Raw genomic sequence first — 20010 nt, forward strand, 5'->3', positions numbered from 1 at the left:
GCATTTTTGGCAAGAATATGACAGAAATGACGTTGTGTCATTTTCTGTTCATCACAGCAGAAGGCATGTGATATTTACCCTATCACTGATGATGTGAAATTAGATCATGTTGCTAAGGTGGTGCCTACCTGTTTTCTCCATTGTAAGTGCCGTAACCCAACTAAAGAGGCATGATGGGATCCCACCCCAATTTTTTTCAGATATCAAGACTGAAGATGCCACACACACAACAAGAGGATAAGATGTTTTATTTCTTATATAACTGAGGTCTCTGTAGAGAGCAGAGCAGATTTCTCTGGCACGTTCTATCTCTTACACTGCCCCCCAAAGAAGTTATTGACCTTTCCAGCACCCAGTGTCTTTTTGGCATGTGGGGGTTCTCTTGGCAACATATTCCTTATTTCCAAATTGTACTTAAGTCCATTACTTCTGTTAGTTGGTATAAATTCATCCATACCTCTAATTCAAATCCCCAAATCACAGGAATTATTCTAGCTGTGTCATTTGAACTCCCTTTCCCAATGAGAAACATGGTTCCTATTTTCTTATTTGCTCATTTCTCTCTTTTATAATCAATATATTGACCCCTTTGGCTGCCTCCTCTGCCCAAGCCCCACAAGTTCTGGTCACTCCTTTAGTCTCAGTCACCTTCTTGGCCTGGGTCTTGTGTGCCTCAGTAGCCCTGGCTGCCTCTTTGGCCCTGGCCTTGCCAAGCTTGGCAAACCTGGATGATTCATGGGAAGGAAAGGAATGGGAACCAATATGTAATTCCTAAAGAAAATAGAAAGAAGAAGACAAAAAAAAAAAAGGAAAAATCATTATAAATCTTTTTGAGTTAGTGTTGAACTTAGTTTTTCTATGTTCACAATAATTTTACAATTGGTTAAATAATCGGCTTTAATGAGTGATGAAACCCAGTCATTGTGTTGGACTTGAGAGAGGGAAAATGGAAGACCTGGCTTCAAATGTGCTCAGCATGAATTGAGGGGGAAAAATAAGATTTAGTCCCATCTACTCAAGACCAAGAATGTTTTTTTTCATAATGTTTTTAGTGATTACCGATCATAATAATCCTAATGTTTTTAGTGATTACCAATCCTAATAATAATGCTCTAATATCATGAGAGCTATCATTTCCACTTAGTGATGACCTTGCTGAGCTCAATTAACCTGCCCTGAAAGATCACAGAGTGAATGTGTGACAGAGCTTGCATTTGAACCTCAGTGTGTCTGACTCTAAAGGTTAGCCTTTCCTCCCTGTGCCTACCATTTCTTACTTTAAAGGATTATATGTTTAACTGATAAGTAAATACAAGAGTTAAGGTGTTAATAATTCTGCTTTTATTGAAGATTGACGAAACCTCAATCTCTGGAGAAGGTCAGAACAAAGATATGGCGATGATAGAAGGAACTGTTGTGTCTTTAACTTTCTTAGAGGTGTTTGGGGTCACCTTTGAGAAAAACTTTAGGGACTGCATTTCCTGGCAGGTAGGGAGAGAGGAATTACTCCTAGCCAAAGGCAGAGTCTTTGCCTGTGGAGATAAGGACTTTATTCCTTAACTGCATATTCTTCATAATAGGCTAGATTTTTAATGCTAGAGCAATTTCCAATACCTGGGAAAGAATTGCTTGCTGTATGCTGGCTGGATTCTGCCACCTGGGGTGTTTTTCCCATTAAAAAATTATTTTATATGTAACCTAATCATCCGGTTTCCAAAAACTGTTCCCCAAATTAGATTACATTTCATATTTAATACCAAAATTATGGTCCCATGAAGACTTCTGACCTAATTGTCCTTCTTTATACTTTTCTCTTGTTCTTTCTGATGCTTCTCCAGGATGCTAACTCATCTGAACGTGTGTTCAGAATGGAGTCCCACATATTTTTCCACTTGGGGCTTACTTCCATCTCACCACTGTCAAATAAAAAACAAATCTGGACTTAGTAAAGAGAGACTTTCTTTGAAAGGATTGTTTCAAGGATTATTTCAAGGATTATTTCTCTGATCATGTGGTCGGAGAGTTCTACTTATTGTAATAATAGATCAGCAAGGTTTATGATCAAGGTTTAGGCAGAGAGAGTTTTTTTCTTTTGAGGAAAATAAACAAGACCAGAAATAACCATGTGTGTGGAACAGGGATGAAAGGGTGGCTGATCACATCACAGAAAGTTATACTCTGAGGTCAGCCTGTCCTTGGGGAGTGGATGGGAATCAAGGAGAGGCTGGATGCTGGCTCAGGCTCAGGTCAGAATTCAGGGATTGGAGAGAAAAGAAAGTTAATCAGAATTGGATTCATAAGCACTTTGTTCTGATTGTGGGGTAGGGGGCGGGGGGAGCAATCATCATAGGCAATCATGTATGAGACAAAGAATGGAAATGTGGAGGTTCTGTGTCTGGTCTTACCATATATAAACAAGGGAGCGTCTGCGAGTCTTACTTAGGTCATTTGGAGAAGGATGTTACTTTGCGGCAGGCTGTTTCCCAGAACACCAAAGAATGGGTGGGAGGTTTCTTAGCCGCAGCTGTTTTATAGGGTGACAGTGCCAAGATAAAGTGCAGCTTTGTCGCCACATTTCTCACTGCTGTGGGATCACCTTGTTGCCCGACAGACTTGTCTTCTATAGATGACAAGGCCTCCACCACTGCTCTAGGCTCCAGAACGGGATTCTCTTCTTCACCTTCCCAAGTATGGAGGAGAAAGTTCCACTGTTCCAACAGAGCACAGCCAAGATGGGGGAAGAAAGAAGGAAAGCACATCACAGGCAATTCCTCATAATAATCATGTTAGGTCATGCTTGTTTTCAGGTTCAAGTTCAATCCCAGACTACACTTTGGTTAAAGGTACAAAAAGTGAGTCTTCATTTTCTTTCCCGGGATTAACCTTTTCACAGGATGGTACAGTCAGATGATTCGCGTACATAAAGTAAAAATCCAGCCTTACTTAGTGAGGGACCTTGACTTTGGATACCAAGTGGCGACAGCAAGACGATCATACCAACAGGGCTACATCCCATAAAGCCACACGTGAAGTCTAGGATGTCCAGTCAATATTGAGCCCAGTCTTGTTCTTTTTACAACACCTCCTTCCAGGATGAGACATAAAATATGGCAGCATATCCTTGCCCTTCTTGAACACTTTCCACCTTAGCTTGCTTCTTCTGGTAACGTTGTCTATCCAGAGAAGAATACACAAAACTTACCATGAATAGCAATTACCTTATAGGCATAGTCATCTAAATTCATCCAGAGGAAAAGAGCACTTATCTTCAAAGAAACAATGGACAAACATTTCTGCTCTCATCTGGCATCTTGCACCTGGGTAATTCCTGCTCATCTTTCAAGGCTCAGCTTAAATATTATGTTCTCAGGACAACTTCCCCAATTCCACATTTAGTGGTCCTCAGCTTACAGATTCTTAATAGCACTTTTTTTTTTTACTTCCCCATTGCCTTTAGGGCACTTTATATGTTATTCGTGTCATTTTTGCTTATTTTATCTGTCTCCTATGATACAGCCTGTGAACACCATGAGAAATGTATCTGACTTGTCACCACTCTTATTTGCCTGGTGTAGAGTTTCTGTCCATAAATATCTGAGTAAAAATTTATAGAGAAAAGCTTTACTGGGTCTAAGACTTCAGCATTAGAGTTGAGGATGCCCTAATCATTCCTAAAAACAATAGGTAAGATTGCTTATCTTTGCATAAACCTGTATGGCCCAGGTGCTCTGCCTTTCGTTTTGTTTTTGTTTTTATTTTTCTTTGTTCAGAAAGTCACAGCTTCCCTTGAAGGTAAATTGGAGTCTCCACTCTTGAGTGGTAGAGAAAATATGCAAGAACTTTTGAAATGGTAGTTTTTCTAACTTCTACACCCATCACGATTGTTAAAATAAGGGCTTAGTCACAGCCTGAGTCTGAGGTTACATATGTTATTTTCAGAATTAATGATGTATAGTGTAATTTGAGCTCTGAAAATGATAATACCTATATTCATCCTGTGATTTACCATTTTCAAAGCAATTTCACATTGGCTCATTTCATCCTCATGAGTACCTTTTGAGAAAAAAAACAGTTTTTACACCCATTTTACAAGTGAAGAATCTGCAGTCCGTGTCTATTACTTGGCTTCCCCAAGACAGGCTGCTGAGAGCAAACTGGGGTCTAGCCCAGGCTTCCTGACCACATCCAATGGGCCTGACACCACTCTCTCGTTGCTGAGTCAACAGCAAAGGGGACTTGGCCCATTTCTACCTTAGTTTCAAATAGATTGTGTGTCTTTGGCCTCCTTTTCCAAATGAGAGCCAGTTGGGTTTATCTCAAAGTGGATGCTGTTCTTTGGCACTGAGCCTTCTTTCTCAAAGGATATTCAGAGCTGGCAAGGATCTCACCAGTTACTCAGTCCAACGCAACATCCCCACCATGTGGCTGTCCAGCCTGAACTTGAATGTCTGACCTGACGGAGAACTCACTCCGATACACATTCACCTGTATCTAGTTATGTTGGCTTTCGATTTAGGAGACCTTGAGAGAACTAATATAATCATCCTTACTTTACACAAGGAGCAACTGAGGCACACAACATTTAAGCAATTTGCTCAAGGTTGCACATAGAGTAAATTGCAGACTCTAGATTTGACCCCCCAGCATGCTGACTCTTAGAGCCCCCTTGCTAAATAAGAGGCACATATTCTGCCTCTGTACCTAATCAGTATCTCCCCCATTGCTTCAATGAAGGTTATAAACCTTCCAGGTATTCTGACGCCAATTTTAATGAACACGGATGCATGTCCAAGTGATGGGGATTAAGGAGAGGAACACATTATTTAGAGATTTGGATTTTGGCTTGGTTTGAGAGCTTGGCTGTGGCAGGACAGGATTCATCACATCCAAAGGAAATGTGTTAGCGAAATATTTTCTTCTTTAAATGCTCCTAATCAGCCCATTGTGGTTGTAGAAATTACCCCTTCTGGTGTAAGGCAATGATTATGATCAGGATAGAGATCTGGCTTCGTTGCAAACTCTGTTTAGATTCTAAGGCAGTTCCCACTCCTCACCACAACCCAGTTGCAATCTGCCATCTTTAAGACCGGGTGTGAGGTGGGACTGCCTAGCCATACAGTCTGCAGTGGACAAAGGACGCGTTTATGTTTCTCCATATCTGAGTTCAACTTAGCTCATGAGCCACCTATTTTTTTTTGCTAAGGCAAAAAACTCAACCTTGCAAATTAAGGTAAGTCAGTCATTTTTATTTAAAATTCAGGGGTGCCTGGATGGCTCCGTTGGCTGAGTATCTGGCTCTTGGTTTCAGCTCAGGTCATGATCTCACCATTTGAGCTCCAGCTGATGCACACTGACAGTGCAGAGCCTGCTTGGGATTCTCTCTCTCTGCCTCCCACCCCCCACTAGCGCACACTATCTCTCTCTCTCTCTCAAATAAAACTTTAAAAAAATGAATAAAAAATAAAATCCAATCTCACTTAGGTAGCTACTACATCAATTCCATTTCTCCCAGTCCCTCCCCTTTCCTTCTCTTCCACTGGGGAAGAATAGAGGTGCAAAGTCTGTGCTAGCTCCAGGTTGGGGTGGGGTGGGGTGAGCATAGAATCTCAACCCATTATGTGTTCTTACAGGCCACCACTGAGGTTATCTCATTCTTCCAGGTCTTGGTCACACCCTGTCCCTGCTGGGACTGTAGCATCTGCTTGCGGACTCACCTATAGGTGCCTATAGATGTAACACACCCTGTCTCCTCCTTGTTCCAGCCTGGAGGGCTCTTCTTATTGGCTAGCACTCTCAGATACTCTTAGATGCTTCCATGACAGGGCTGTAGGACTCTCCACAGGGCCTTCTCTGGGTCTCCTTGTAGCTGTTTCTGTTCCACCCTCTGGCTCTTTGTAAAGCAAAGAGCTCTCCCCCACAGCAAGAGAGATAAACCCTCTCTGCTTTGAGAGCCTCCAAAGTTATTTGAAGTTGTCAACCACCCTTCCTTCCCAAGGTTTTGACCCCAAAAGCGGATCAAGAAGTGGTTTCCCAACCAACCTTCACATGTGCAGACACGTTTCTATCTCGTCCCAAAGCTTTCTCCATTACCCATGTTCAGTACACAACTTTACTTTCTTATTTCCTTGTCTAGTTGCTACACAGCTCTTAGGTCAGCCTTGCCTCTTCCTTTCTCCATAGTTGAAGCTGAACTCTACATTCCGAGCACTATAGTTCTTGAAGAGCTAAAATCAACAACAATGACAATGACAAAAGTCCTCTTCAGTTTTCAAAGTTGTTAAAATAGGATATTGAATGAGGCTTTTCCTATTGTCCTGGAATTTTGGCTGAAGCCCCAAACCTGGAACAGTAAGTACTGTGACATTCTAAATAGAGCACCAAGTTGCTGCCAGTTAGCACTTCCAGTGCTAGTGAAAAGGTTGCCAAACCAGGCTCCTGATCCCCCACCCTCCCCTCCCCAAACAACCTATGCAAACAGGAGACTGGCGATTCCAAGGGAATTGGTTACAGGACAAGAAAACTTTACAGTAGCAGTCATGTCTGAAGCTTTTACTTTTTCCTTGGGTTGGGAGAGGGAAGGGATTCTCCAAGAGAATCATCCAGAGAGTTCTTTGAGGTCAGAAAGAAAGGGACTGGGACCACCCTCCCCAGGTGGATATTGCTGAGTTGCAAAAGTCACAGGTCACTACAACGAAGCCCATCAGAGTGTAGCACTCACAGGTTACTCTTAAGGGAGCTTAATACAAGCGTCCTGGTAAACATAGAAATGCATGCCTGCTAATAGCCCAGAAGCAACAGGTCACTGGAGCCCCTGTGACAGCAGGGTGGGGAAACAGGGCACCCAGTGGCAGACTGCTTGTGCTCCTAGTGTTTAGTGCAGCAGGGTGTTTGAGAATGGCCCAAATGGATGGTGCAGAAAGTAGCTAAACTTGAACCATCTCTTAGCTATCCAATAGGGTATCTTTCAGGGGCAAGGGGAAGACAACATCTGTGGGAGTGTTCCCAGGGACAGAAATTGAAAAGGGAGTGATTGGCTAATGGTCCAGTTGTCAATGTCAGGAATTTGTGCAGGGATGAAATTCACACAATGGATTCTGGACCCCTTGGAAGAATCAGCATATGACACCTGTCGCATGGAGGACATCACTAGTCAGCATAACTACAGAGGGCCACTAGAACCAAACCTAATAAATGAGAAGAATGTTTGCCCCTTTCCTGTATATTCCTACTCTTCTTTCAGTAAGAGCCTCAATGGGAAGAGGGAGGTGTCCAAGGTGTCTAGGTCTCCAGGCTGGGTTAGGGATGGCCTGAGTATAAAGCTTTCTTTGGATGAGACAAAGTACCTCTTGCTGTATGCTCGAAGGGACATCTGTAGTATCAAAAAGGGAGCACTAGTCTTGAAAACAGGACCTGCTCTTAAAACCAAGAGTGGCCATAAAGTCATAGATCTGCTTGAGTTATCATCAGAGCCAGAAATACATCTGAAAAGGAATACAATGTTTTCCTACAGGCTGAGCAACAGTGAGTGAGTTACTGAGTTAGTTACTGCCTCTGTGCCAAGACCGGGTTAGGAGATCAAGGGTTTAAAAGGTGGTTCTCGCTGGAGTCTTTTGCGACCTCCCTTTTTTATGGTTGTTAGTCCTACCCTCAAACAGTTTAATGGTAGAATGGTGGCAGGTAAGGAAAAATTACAACGCAGGAAAATATATCAGTTAATATTTAAAACAATCTTTCCCCTCTATGGGAAAAATGGTCTGGATACTATCAAGATTTTGTTTTGAGTTTTATTTATTTATTTTGAGAGAGAGAGAGAGAGAGCGAGCATGTGGGAGGGGCAGAGAGAGAGGGAGACACAGAATCCGAAGCAGGCTCCAGGCTCTGAGCGGTCAGCACAGAGCCCGACGCGGGGCTCAGACTCACCAACCATGAGATCATAACCTGAGCCAAAATCAAGAGCCAGTCGCTTAGCCAACTGAGCCACTCAGGCGCCCCAAAATATATATATATATATATATTTTTTAAATTCTAGCTTCTTTTCATGATGGTGTTGTTGCTTCCTTAGATAGGAGTAGGGGGTGAGAAAATTATTTTTCTTAAGATATCTTTATTTTTGGTTCTTTTTTTTTTTTTGTCCTTTTAACAAATTGATTCCAGATTAGTTCACTGTGTACATAGTTTGCAGAGAGCCAGGCTTATGGCGCTGCCTCTTCAGACCCTGACCCTATATCCCAGACGTGTATTCTCTGCTCTTTAGGTAGTGGCAACAGTATGTTAACAAGCCTCCTACCCCACTCCTAGGTTTGTTCCCTCTAAAACATTTTCCACATTGCTGCCAGAGAAATTGTCAAAACTTTATCCAATCCTCAGTCCTGTGTTTAAAACCCATCAATGACTTTCCATTGCCAGAGAAAACTTACTTTTATTCTGCAATGGTCTTTATATTCCAGCACTCGTCCAATGTCCTTTTCCTTCTTGTCTGTATCTTTGCTCATCCCCATTGAACTCCTTATTGCCTTCTGCAAACATCATAGGTTTTGCTCCCTAAGGACCTAACCTCTCTCCTTGCCATTCCCTGTCTCCCCCCAGCCCCCCACCACCCAACAGGCACCACCCACCACTTTCCTCCTCTTACGTGCCAATACCTGGCGAACCTTCAGTCTTCCTGCAAGAACACGTCTTTGCAAATCTTTGGGCAGTGTTGTTTATCCTCTCTGCGTGCTCTCCTCACGTCTATTATGGTTCTTTCTGTAATAGCCTTTTCTCTTTGCTGTATTTCTCTTCCACGAATATTTGCACATTAAGGGAAAATAGAGGGTATTTTCCATGACTTTATTCCCATAGACTGACCACCCTGATTGGAGAATAACAGAATGAAAATCATTTCAGATCTTTTACGGTTCCTCTCTTTTTTCAGATGTATTCAGTAAAGTGGGATATAGACTACCTCAATTCCTTGAGAGAACAAGATGTGCTATACCCTTCCACAGTGAATGTACTTAACTTCCGAGGTTCCTATGGTTTGCTTAGTGAGTTCTGTGAGTTTCTAAGCTGAGGACAGCACCAGACGAAATGAGGCCAGATCGAAAGAAATCTGTCATAGGACCAGGAAGAATTTAAATGAAGTACTTTTAAAAGCAGATTAGTGCACCCATCCGCTGGCTATTAATGTCTCTCATTCCTTCCTGGAATTACTCTAGAAGACTGAGAGAAGTGTGAGAGAGAAAAGCGGAAGAACTAACACTTCTTGCTATAACTTTCTTTTGTCCCACATCTGGTGACCGACAAGGACAGGATGGGCAGACTGTCTTTCTTGCCCAGAGCCATTTTAATCCATCATCATATTGAAGATGCTTCAGAATGAGAAGTGACAGCCCCCACCTCGCAAGGGCTCTGCTGGGGAAATACCTCTGCACCCGAGGTCCCAGAGGGTTGTCCAGACATGATGGGCCACAGCTTCTGAGACCATGCAGGGGATGAGCAGGAGCCTTCCTTGCTGGAGGAACTGTGGCCAAGGAGGAGGAAGGCCATTGAGCGGAGCGGTATCCGTGAGAAGCCACTGTAGGACAGTGTTCCCAGGCTGATCTCGTAGCTGGAAGGAGCTCACCAACTTTGCAAAGTGAGCGACTCCTTTTCCTGCAGCTCACCCCAGCTTCTCCTCAAGCAAGAGAAACATCAGATTGATCTTTCTCCTCTGTACCTCGCTGTTTTTGCTCTCTGGCAGGTCTAAATCCGGGTCCATCTCCCTTCATTTCCTTTCCCGCAGCATGGGTTTACCAAAATTAAGTTTTGCTGACTAACAATTCTCTAAGGCCTGATTTCACTATTATCTAAATAAGAACACTCGGTCTGATTCATCCTGGATTCAGGCTCTAAATGTGCCTTTAGAAGAAGTAACAGTTATTTTGAGCTGACGGAAGTGGGAGATTGGCCTTGCCTTCCCCCTGCGATCAGTATTAGCTTTAGTCCCCAATTTACAAATGTTTGGGTCCTGTCAGGCAACACAAACATTTCGACATCAAAAGGCTGCTGGCCTTGAGATTTGGCCCTTCCAACGGGCAGGAACGACTCCGAGGCAGTGCTTTTAAAATGTTGTATAAAATGCATATATATTTATATATATTTTTTCTTTCCCCCAACAACTGATAACCTTTCTTGTACCAGAAATTGCTAGATTTGATGCAATTTGGGATGGTCTGCAGCACCGTTGGAAGGAGATTACAGCAGGGGCATTTGTGCCTTGGAACTTCTCTTCACAGTAACAGAAGTAGGAGAGAGAGAGGGATCATCCTTGGAAGAGATTTCGTGTGGTGACAGCAGAAGAGGGGAAGCCAGAGGATTCAAACATTTCGTCAACATTCTCTGAAGACAGACACTTTTGATTTCATAGCGTATGTTCAGTCTCAGAGATTTCAAGTCTAGGCTCTCTTAGTCAAGAACCAAAAAGAGTTTGGGGCACCTGGGTGGCTCATTAGGTTAAACATCCCTACTCTTGACTTTGGCTCAGGTCATGATCTCATGGTCCCTGGGACTGAGCCCTGCGTTGGGCTCTGCGCTGATAATGTGGAGCCTGCTTGGGATTCTCTTTCTCCCTCTCCCTCCGCCCTTCCCCCATCCTCTCAAAATAAATAAATCTAATTTTAGCTCCAAAAGAGGAGGAGAGGAAGCACTAAATCTCCCTGTCGTTAGCTGTCATACTAATATCCTAGGGCTGCTATAAGGAACTAATTTCCAAGGGCTGCTGTAAAAACAACAGAAATTTATTCTCTTCCTGTTCTGGAGGCTAGAAGTCCTAAGTTAAGTTAGTGGGGCCATGCTCCCTCTGAGACTCTAGGTAGAATCTTCCCTTGCTTCTACCTAGTTTCTGCTGGTAGCCGGCAATCGTGGGTGCTCCTTGGCTTGCAGCTGTATCATTTATATCTCTGCTCTGTCCTTCCATGGTGTCCTCCCTGTGTGTATGTCTTCATATCGTCCCTCTTCTTATAAGTGCGTGGGTCATATTGGGTTAAGGGCCACCTTTCTCTACTATGACCTCATCTTAACTAACTGTACCTGCAATGACCTTATTTCTAAATAAGGTCACTTTCTGAGATACAGGGGGTTAGAACCCAACATATCTTTCTGGAACACAAAATTCCATCCATGGTAGCTCTCTAGGAAGTTTGAGAGGTTGGACTTATGAAAGTCAATGGCAGCTGGCCATTGTGAGGTCATCGAATCAAGCACTTCCTGCTCCGCACCTGCCCTGCAGCAGCCCACTCCCAGACATCTGCGAACTGTGGTCATCCATCCCAGGTTGGAATGCTTCTCCATGGTGCACGTACTTCTGCAGGATCCTAGTTTTGTTGTGGGAGATAGAGAGGCAACATGGAGAGAGGAGGTGTCCTCAGAAATGTGTGCATAACACAAATCACCCAACTTGCTGCAGGTTCAGATTCCTGGGACTCAGACTCTAGAGATGCTGTTGGCCATTCAGTCATAGGTGTTCAAGTGGCTACATTTTGAGAAACACTTACACAGACAAGAGTCCAGGTAAATTTAATTTGGATTTTGAGTGAGCTAAATCCTGACTAGCTGTATGGCTGTGAGCAGAAATAAAGCTGTTAAAGCCTTGGCTTTTCCCTCCTTAATCTGGAGAGATGATTAACAACACATACTGTAGGTGACTATTTTAAGAATTAGAGATACTTTGGTATACCCAGGTAACTACAGCGCCACAGTTTCATGGGGGAGAATAGAGAGCCTTGTCTGGCCTCATTCAGAGGTGCCCTCCGCCTTCCTGGAGTCTGCCTGTGAGTCCTGGGGCTGTTTCCTGTGTAACCTGGGGTATTTTTAAATTTTTTTTTTAGCCTTTATTTTTTCGAGAGAGAGAGCAAGCAGAGGAGGAGTAGAGAGAGGGAGACACAGAATCAGAAGCAGGCTCCAGGCTCTGAGCCATCAGGCCAGAGCCCGATGCGGGGCTCGAACCCATGGACTGCGAGATCGTGACCCGAGCTGAAGTCGGACACCCAACCGACTGAGCCACCCAGGCGCCCCGAATCCAGTCTTTTAAAAACCTGATACCAGAGGGACGCCTGGGTGGCTCAGTTGGCTAAGCAGCCGCCTCTTGATTTCAGCTCAAGTCATGACCTCATGGTTTGTGGGATCAAGCCCTGCATCAGGCTCTGTGCTGACACCACGGAGCCTGCTTAGGATTCTCTCTCTCCCTTTCTCTCTGCTCCTCCCCCACTCATACTTGCGCTCTCTCGCTGTCTCTCTCTCTCTCAAAATAAGTAAACATTTTAAAAACAATAAATAAAAAAAAAATAAAAACTTCATACCACGGTCTGACACCTACTTAAAACTGTAGGTAAATGAATTCCTTTCTCTAATCCAGCTGAGGCCCTGATTTCTATGTGTCATGTAATTAAGTTCCTGATGTATAGTAGGTCCTCAATACATGGCAACTGCAATGATTTTACTATATATAGTTACCTCGATTTAAAAAAAAAAAAAAGTCTTTCTTATATAAAGCCAAAGTTTTATCCCCTAAACTTTATGCTGTTCTCTAAGTTATACAGAATAAGCTATTCTCTCTTACCAGTAAAGTTTAGGCTCCTAAATCTGACTGAATTCTATAATGATTTTATTATGGAAGAAATTCGGAAATTCATGTGCATTGAGTATCCCCAGTGCTACAGTGCATTTCCTTTCCTTTCCATTCCTCCCTTGCCATGTTAGGTCAAGGTCAGATTTTGTTCTTTCAAGGGCTCCATGACCAGGAAGTTGTCTGATCACCACGCGGGGAGGAGGAGTCTGAGAGAACCCAGTACAGGATCCTGCAGTGTGGTATTCCTCCAACTTTACAGTGATCCCCGTCGTTTAGAGGGCATGGGAAAACAACTGCCTGGACCTTGCTCCCAGAGTGTCAAGTTCATCATGTGTGAGTGGGGCCTGAGATGCATATCTGAGAAATACGCATTTCTAAGGTATTCCCAGTGTGGTGCACCCTGAACATCCCTGCTCTAGGGGAAGCTCTTCCTGCCCTTCGGATCCTCTACCAGCTGCGCTGCTCTCCTAGGTGCCAACAGGTCATGGCTGACCCTTCTGTTGCCCTTAGCCTAACACAAACACCTACCTCCAGGTGGGTGGAATACCTGTTGTGGTTTGTGGTCAGGCGCTTCCATGTGGAGCCGGACCAAAGCCCATCTCCCATGGAACCCATATTGTTGCTGAGCTGTTTCTCCTGCCCTGCTTCCCTCACTCCCTTCTCCTCAGAGCCTCTCCCCACAATCACTTAACAAGAACGCTATTTTCTTCCTCTGCTCCTAGAGAATCCAACCTAAGATGAATCTTATTCATATTTTTGTCAAAATCATCTTAATATGTATAAAGCACCAATTATGCACTGGTGCTGTATATAGAGGCACGTTAAAAAAAAATACACGTCCAGCCCCATCCTGGTCACCGCATGTACCCCTGCCCTATAATCAGAGTCCCAAAGGTGTCGCTGCATTCTGCATCCTAGAATCCTGCCTCCATTTTGCAAGAGTGACATTGCCCCTTAAGATACTGAATTGGCAAACCTGATGGATGCAGGCCCTCTCCTACCTTATGATTGTCCGGGCCACCACTCTGCCTACGGAATGACACCCAGACTTCCTGGTTAGAGATTAAAAACTCTAGAAACTGCTCCAACTAGTTTGCTAATGCTCCTGGGGCATCTGCGTGATTGCCTCACCCAAGCCAGCATACTTACTGTAGGTGTTGTGTTCAGCTGGGCTCAGACACCTCTTTCTTTTCACGGACGCTTTCAAAGGAGCTTTTCATGACTTTTCAGTCTGATGGAGTCCCTGTTCCGTGTTTTCTTAACAAACTCTGTGCGCTTCTTTGAGAGTGTTTGTTTGCTTCCTCCAACCCCCAACACCTACACAAAGCTTCATAGCACTGTCTTTTTCTCCTGAGTACCCAGAAACTGACTCACTGTAGGCACTCAATTATTCAGATTTTGCTTCTGCTTTTCCTGTTTATGAGCTGTATAATTTGAAGCAAGATAGTTATTCTCTCCTCTCTTGAGTTACCTCATCCCTGAAGTGGGACAGATAATATAGTAGATCTGTGAGTAATGCAAGTGGAAGTGTCTAGCAGAATGCCTCTGAAGATCACAAACACAGTAATGTCACCTCCCCTCTGTCAACACCCATCAAATCGTATTCCCTCCTGAGGTGCTCTGCACCTTTCTAAGTCTTATCCTCCCTTCATGGCCTAGGCTTCCCTGCCCTCAGAAATCTTTCCCATTTTGGTCTCTGACGGTCGGTGCCTGTGAGGTTGAATATGGAGACCACCTAAGAAAGTGGTGGCTGGTTATGGCCTATGGATTCTCCCCCCAGCCAGGAGCTCAGGGCCCCCTGCTGCATGGTATGAAAATAAGGCAGGAGAAAATGTTCATTTTCGTATCTTGCTCTGCCTCTGCCAGGTTGAGTGATGATGGACAACTTATTTTCTGGCTCTGATGGGCTTGTAAAATGTGGGTGGGAGCGGGGAACATCTCCCACGATGGTTTGAAAGCAAAATGGGAGAGCCTGTATGAAAATTTCTGACACGAAGCCGGCTTATAATTGTGGGTGCCATCTACATTAATGATTGATAAATGCAGTTGCCTGTGCAAGAGATGAGGCCCTGAACTAAGTCCACAGCGATGGAGATAGGGGAAGTTAGATTCCACTGACTTTGGCAATGAAATTATGTTCGTATAGCTCAAATATATGCTCAGTGAATAAAACAGACTCAAACGTGCAGAGAGAGTACTTGGAAATGTGCAAAGGCACTAAAATCTCCATCTTTTTAGAGTTGGGCTAAGGGATGAGTAGTTTAAAACCTCTGAACTATTTACTTGATCTGGTCTTTCAACCACATAGTCTTTCAGCACACCTCTGCTGTGCAGATTGGCGCAGGAAGTCTTCATAGGCTCTTAATCAAAGCTCGTAATTAATTTGCCTAAAAAGAAAGAATGTGCTGTGGCACTGAAAGCTGGATTATAATCCTGGAGTAGGTGGGAGGAAAGTTTTTTCCCATGGAAACTGCATTTTTTAAAAATAATGAAGTTGAATCGAACCATGGCAATGATTGTGATTTTGGAAGTCTGAAGACATAAGGCCTGGCATCGACATTGGTTATGGAAAGCTGGCAGAAGGAAAGGACAGGAACACATGGTTTGGGCTGGGAACGATCTGAGTTTGAGTCCGCGTTTTGCTACTGGTTGTGCAAAACTGGGCAAGTGATTTCTGCATTTTGGTTTTCTTGAAGACTGCGATTGTCATTATTTAAAATTTTTGTGTTAAACAGTTCACATAAAGTAAACGTAATGCTTTCAACTTGTGGCGGATACTTCAAATAGTGGAGATCAGGGTCAAAGAATACGATTGGATGGTAAAGCCAACTAAAGCCACCCAGCTTAAATACTGGCCTTGGGAAATTTTTATTCCCACGATCTTTTGAATTCTGGCAAATTATAAAGTACCTTATAAACTTAAGATAATTCTATTGCGGTGAATCCATTAAATGAAGTAAAAGGAGAGATAATTCTAGACTGAATGTAGGACAGAGCACTCTCAGTCGTTAAACAGGGAGCCATTAGACTGGGGTGGCTCTAATACCTTGGCAGCTTATATAAGCAAACTGACACCTGAGACTGAGTCAATGCTCTCAAAGCTGATAAAGAAACTTAAGAACAGGCAACCACAAATAACCAACTAAACTTTCCCGGGTAAGACAGCTGCTTACGCTTCAACCAGTCGTAAAATTTATCTGCTTTGCTTCCAGGTCTTCCTCATAAAACACTGCCCCTGGAACCTGTTGGTGAGGTGCTTTTAATCACCTTGGGTCCAGCATTACCTGATTTGAACCCACGTACGCTCAAACTCGTTTGGTGAGATGCTGTGCGAGGTGTGGGGGCGGGGGTAGTGAAGATGTTGGCATTTCGATTTACGATTTACGTATATTGAAGGTACTTGGCCTAACTTCCGAGGACGAGATCTCAACATCACATCACGTGTCCCAGCTCCCCACTATGCAGCATAAGCTCACAGCATGGAAAAGTGGGGGAAAGAAATTGTTCTTAAAATGCTCATGCCTGCTTCCGCTCTTCTCCACTTGCCTCTTTGTAATCCTTCAGGCATGTAATTTGCTTTCAGTAAAATCAAGTATTCCAGTAGCATCCAGTCATGGTGCTGGATGCCAGGAATAAAATAATCAATGAACCTAGGAGGGACAGCTCACTTTGGTGGAGGAAACAAATACGTACAAAATATTAAAATAGAGTCATGTAAAGACACAACATATAGATGAAAAGGTGTAAATAGATGTGTAGAGGAGGGTGCCTGTGGATAATAAAGAAGACTTCAAAACAGGAAGTGGTCCTTTCATGAAACTAAAGACCAAGTAGAATTTCCCAGTTGGATGAGTGAATCAGTAATCCTGGGAATGATGATGATGTGAGCATAAAAGACATGAAGACCATAGACTTTCGATTTTCTTGAGTGTTGGGTGACTCTGTGGGAGAAATAAAGGATGAGGCTGAAAATATATTTAGGGATTAGCACCTGAGTGCGACTGTGTCTCATGAGACACATTTCAGAGCCATGGAAAAACTTCGGGCAGGTGTATGAATACTGATTACACTTCACACCTCCTGCCAGGAGGCTGACGCAGAGCTCACTCCGGTGCCCAGAGCTGTGACAGCAGGAAGCGCTCCAGCTTTCACCTCCTCTTCCTCGCTGTCCCCAACTCATCTGCTGGCCTGAACCCCCAGACCACTCTGTTCCCACATCACCTTTTAGAATTTCTCTGGTTTCGAAGTATACAAGGGATGGATCAGACAGGTGCACTAGAAGAAATCCTACGACACAGAAGTCTTCAGAGAAGCCACGGAAAACAGGCAACTGGGTCTGGGGAAATAGACGAACGGGTGATGGAGAATATTCAGGAGACACAAGTGACACTCAGTTGTAACTATGTGTGGGTTGCAAAGAAGATGGGACTTCATGACCTGGATCCCTGGGAGAAAATGATGACACTAAACGAGACAGGGCATTAATTGACCTGCTTTTTAAAAATTCTTTATTGTTATTTATTTTCTCTGTCGTCTCAGACTTGTCAGCATCTATTTTCCCTCTTGAGTCCTGGTACTCAGTGAATGAAAACACATCGCAGCCACACTTTCCAATGGAGCCGCTACACTCACTGTGGGCAGGACTCACGGGTATCCGTGAGTATCCACGGGTCCCTGTCACAAAGCTGACTTTCCTTTCACCTGGTACATTTGGGCAGGTGAGGGGAGGCCTGCCTGAGTCAGGGGGAGACGGCACTCTGACTTAGACTTCTAGCCCACTTCGTTGGCCGGTGGCTTACTTGCTGCCACCGTGTGGCATGTCACAGCTGCTGTTGTCCGTATACTTCTGTCTCCTGAAGCGCTGGAGGGGGTTCTCTGGTCAAGGGAGTGTGACTGCCAAGCGCTCCCGCCTCAGGCTCTTTGCTCATGAGGTGGATGGAGCCGTTCTCAGGTGCCCTTACAACCAGTTATAAATTATTTCCAGCGAGCTAAGGTCAAAGGCATGGAGAGAATAGAAAGTGACAACACTGAAGATTTATATGACCCCTCTCCTACAAGGAGACCAAGCGCTTCAAATATATGATCTAATTTGCCCTCCTCTGATGCCTGGAAAAAGGAGGGTGTGCGGGGGAGGCAGCGATTAGAGGCAGGTAAGAAGGCTTTGGTTAACAACCTTGAATAATCCATAAGGCAGCACGGTTCCCTTCTCTTTCATTGTGCTTTAGGGTTTCTTCTTTCTTTTCTTTTTTGAGAAACAGAAGCCGACTGACCTTTCCAAGATGGCTTTTGAGCTCCGTGTTTCCCTTCTTCGGTGTGAAGGACTTAAGCAAGGTGGAGAGGATGATTCCACATTCCGTGAGCTGCCTCGCGTCCCATTCCTTAAGGAAGTGGCATGCTGATGCCAAAGTTACCTTAATTATCAGACCAAATAAACAAGCCAACTGTGATACGGAGAAATTGTTGATGCGGCTGTTTCTAAAAAGAAAGTTAAATATTGAAGATGGATGATTATGGCTGCAGTGAGCTCCCAACATGGATTTCCATGTGTGTGCATTCGACCATTTGTTATCTGAAACTCGCTAGTGGATGAGAATTCTAGGTCATGTCTCTTTCAGAGAACACAGGTTTTAAGTGGACCATGGCTGGTAGCACGTATCTGACTTGTCCAGTGTGACAAAGGAAGCTGGTGGGAACTCTGACCTCATCCCAGGTGTCCTGACTTCCTGTCCACGTCTCTTGCTGTGCCCCTGTGTACGAAGCCACTTCTGCCACACCTGAGCACTGTTTCCGTTCCCATTTCCCATGCCCAGAGAAGGAAGTTGATAATGATAAAAATAAATATGACCAAGGCAATGCAGACCAGTAAAGGGCTTAGGGGAAGGACACAGGAGAAGAGATAACTGGAATTTAATCTATTACATGCACAGCTTTGGGTAAAGGCTATAAAGGGAGGGTGACTATTTACAAATTGCACAGGGCTGTCAGGGAGGATTTGGGGAGCCCAGACCTGGCAATGGGCGAATGAGTCTAGTCAGGATGTGGGCTTTCAGGAAATCTCCAGGGAGAAGAGCAGGCCAAAGACAAGGGAACCATCACTCAGCAGCGGTGACAAAGAGCAATGAGAAAGATCTTGGGAGGACAGGCAAAGTGACCCCAAAGATGGACCATGTTACTTTAGCAACATGTATGTGAATTTCAGATGGGCCATGCATGGCATGAACTGCCCCAGGGAACATTCTAAACTACCAAAGGCGCCATGGGAGAACATAGTTCTGGTAGCTTTTACTACATAGCTGACGGAAGTTACAGATAAGGTATTGCAGGAAGTGCTTTTCACATTCTCACTAATTGAGCTTACCGGTCTCCCCATGGTAGACAGCTGTTCCAGAAGCTCCATCCTACATGTAGGTGGAAAGCGTGCTTCCAAGAAACTGCTTGGAGCCCTATTATTTTCAGAGAAAGTCTTGACATAACAGGCTGATGCATTTTACTTAATAAATATCCTAATGTACGCTAAATTTCCATTATGTTAAGTGTATTTATGTATTTATTTTGAGAGAGAGAGAGAGAGAGAGAGAGAGAGTGCACACAAGCAAGGAAGGGGTAGAGATAGAGAGAGAGGATCCCAAGCAGGCTCCACACTGTCAGCATAGACCCTGACGCCGGGATCAATCCCACAAACTGTGAGATCATGACCTGAGCCAGAATCAAGAGTTTAATGCTTAATCAACTGAGCCACCCAGGTGCCCCTACATTATGTTCTTAAATCAAAACTTCAGAAAACATAACAGCATATTTATGCCAAGCAGTGGATATGGACCTGACTAAGTAAGATTCTTCCTCCCCAGAAATTTACGATTTTGATTTTGCAGTAAAAATTACAAAATGTCATTAGTTTCACAAAATGCCATGAACAGAAGGAATGTGGGATGTCACTTAGACCAGGCCCATCATTCTACACATAAGGCTCAGAGAGTTGTGTCCCTTATATGTGACTGCCCAAGAGAAGTGAAGTTGAATTTTGATAATACCCTTCTCACCAAGTCATTCTGCCGTTTTAAAAACCTCACCTTGCTTCCCTTGTTTGACTGGGAAGTAATAACTAAAAAGATATTTTAGTGAAACACAATACCTTTAGTTATTTTTTGAAAGTATTGTTCTTTTAGTTTTTATTAGTTCTTAGTGCAAATTGTAATTTTGCATTTGAAATTGAAACTACCTAATTACATCTACAGTACTGTCAATGTAATTGTTCTGTAGGGTTATGATTACTGTAGAAATTCGAGCTGGACTTTGTAACTGGATACAAAAGGTAACATGAATACAAAGCATTCCCTGAAGTGAGCCACATTGATTTGAGAGCTCTGTCCAATGGTGTTTTTTCTTTTTTTTTCTTTTTTTCTTTTTTTAGGAATCACACTGAG

The 20010-nt window shown here is 43.8% G+C and overlaps 2 long non-coding RNA genes across 6 annotated transcripts; one reads left to right on the forward strand and one right to left on the reverse strand.

Annotated features, from left to right (window-relative positions):
• Positions 1-318: 318 nt before the first annotated feature.
• Positions 319-10957, reverse strand: LOC125162321 (uncharacterized). Of its 2 annotated transcripts, XR_007150987.1 has the most exons (7): positions 10855-10957; positions 8643-8851; positions 8418-8516; positions 2944-3173; positions 2406-2708; positions 1788-1916; positions 319-771 (listed from the first exon to the last, which is right to left on the reverse strand). It is a non-coding gene; the product is annotated as an uncharacterized LOC125162321 (long non-coding RNA). The 2 variants fall into 2 exon arrangements; XR_007150986.1 differs by having other exon boundaries at positions 2406-3173.
• A 167-nt stretch (positions 10958-11124) lies between these two features.
• LOC125162322 (uncharacterized) lies at positions 11125-18033 on the forward strand. Of its 4 annotated transcripts, none has more exons than XR_007150988.1 (3): positions 11125-11529; positions 12718-12919; positions 17845-18033. It is a non-coding gene; the product is annotated as an uncharacterized LOC125162322 (long non-coding RNA). The 4 variants fall into 4 exon arrangements; XR_007150991.1 differs by lacking the exon at positions 12718-12919 and adding an exon at positions 15799-15904; XR_007150989.1 differs by lacking the exon at positions 12718-12919 and having other exon boundaries at positions 17839-18033.
• The last annotated feature ends 1977 nt before the right edge of the window (positions 18034-20010 follow it).

Source organism: Prionailurus viverrinus, chromosome A3 (assembly GCF_022837055.1).
Source record: "Prionailurus viverrinus isolate Anna chromosome A3, UM_Priviv_1.0, whole genome shotgun sequence".
Taxonomy (NCBI): Eukaryota; Metazoa; Chordata; class Mammalia; order Carnivora; family Felidae; genus Prionailurus; species Prionailurus viverrinus.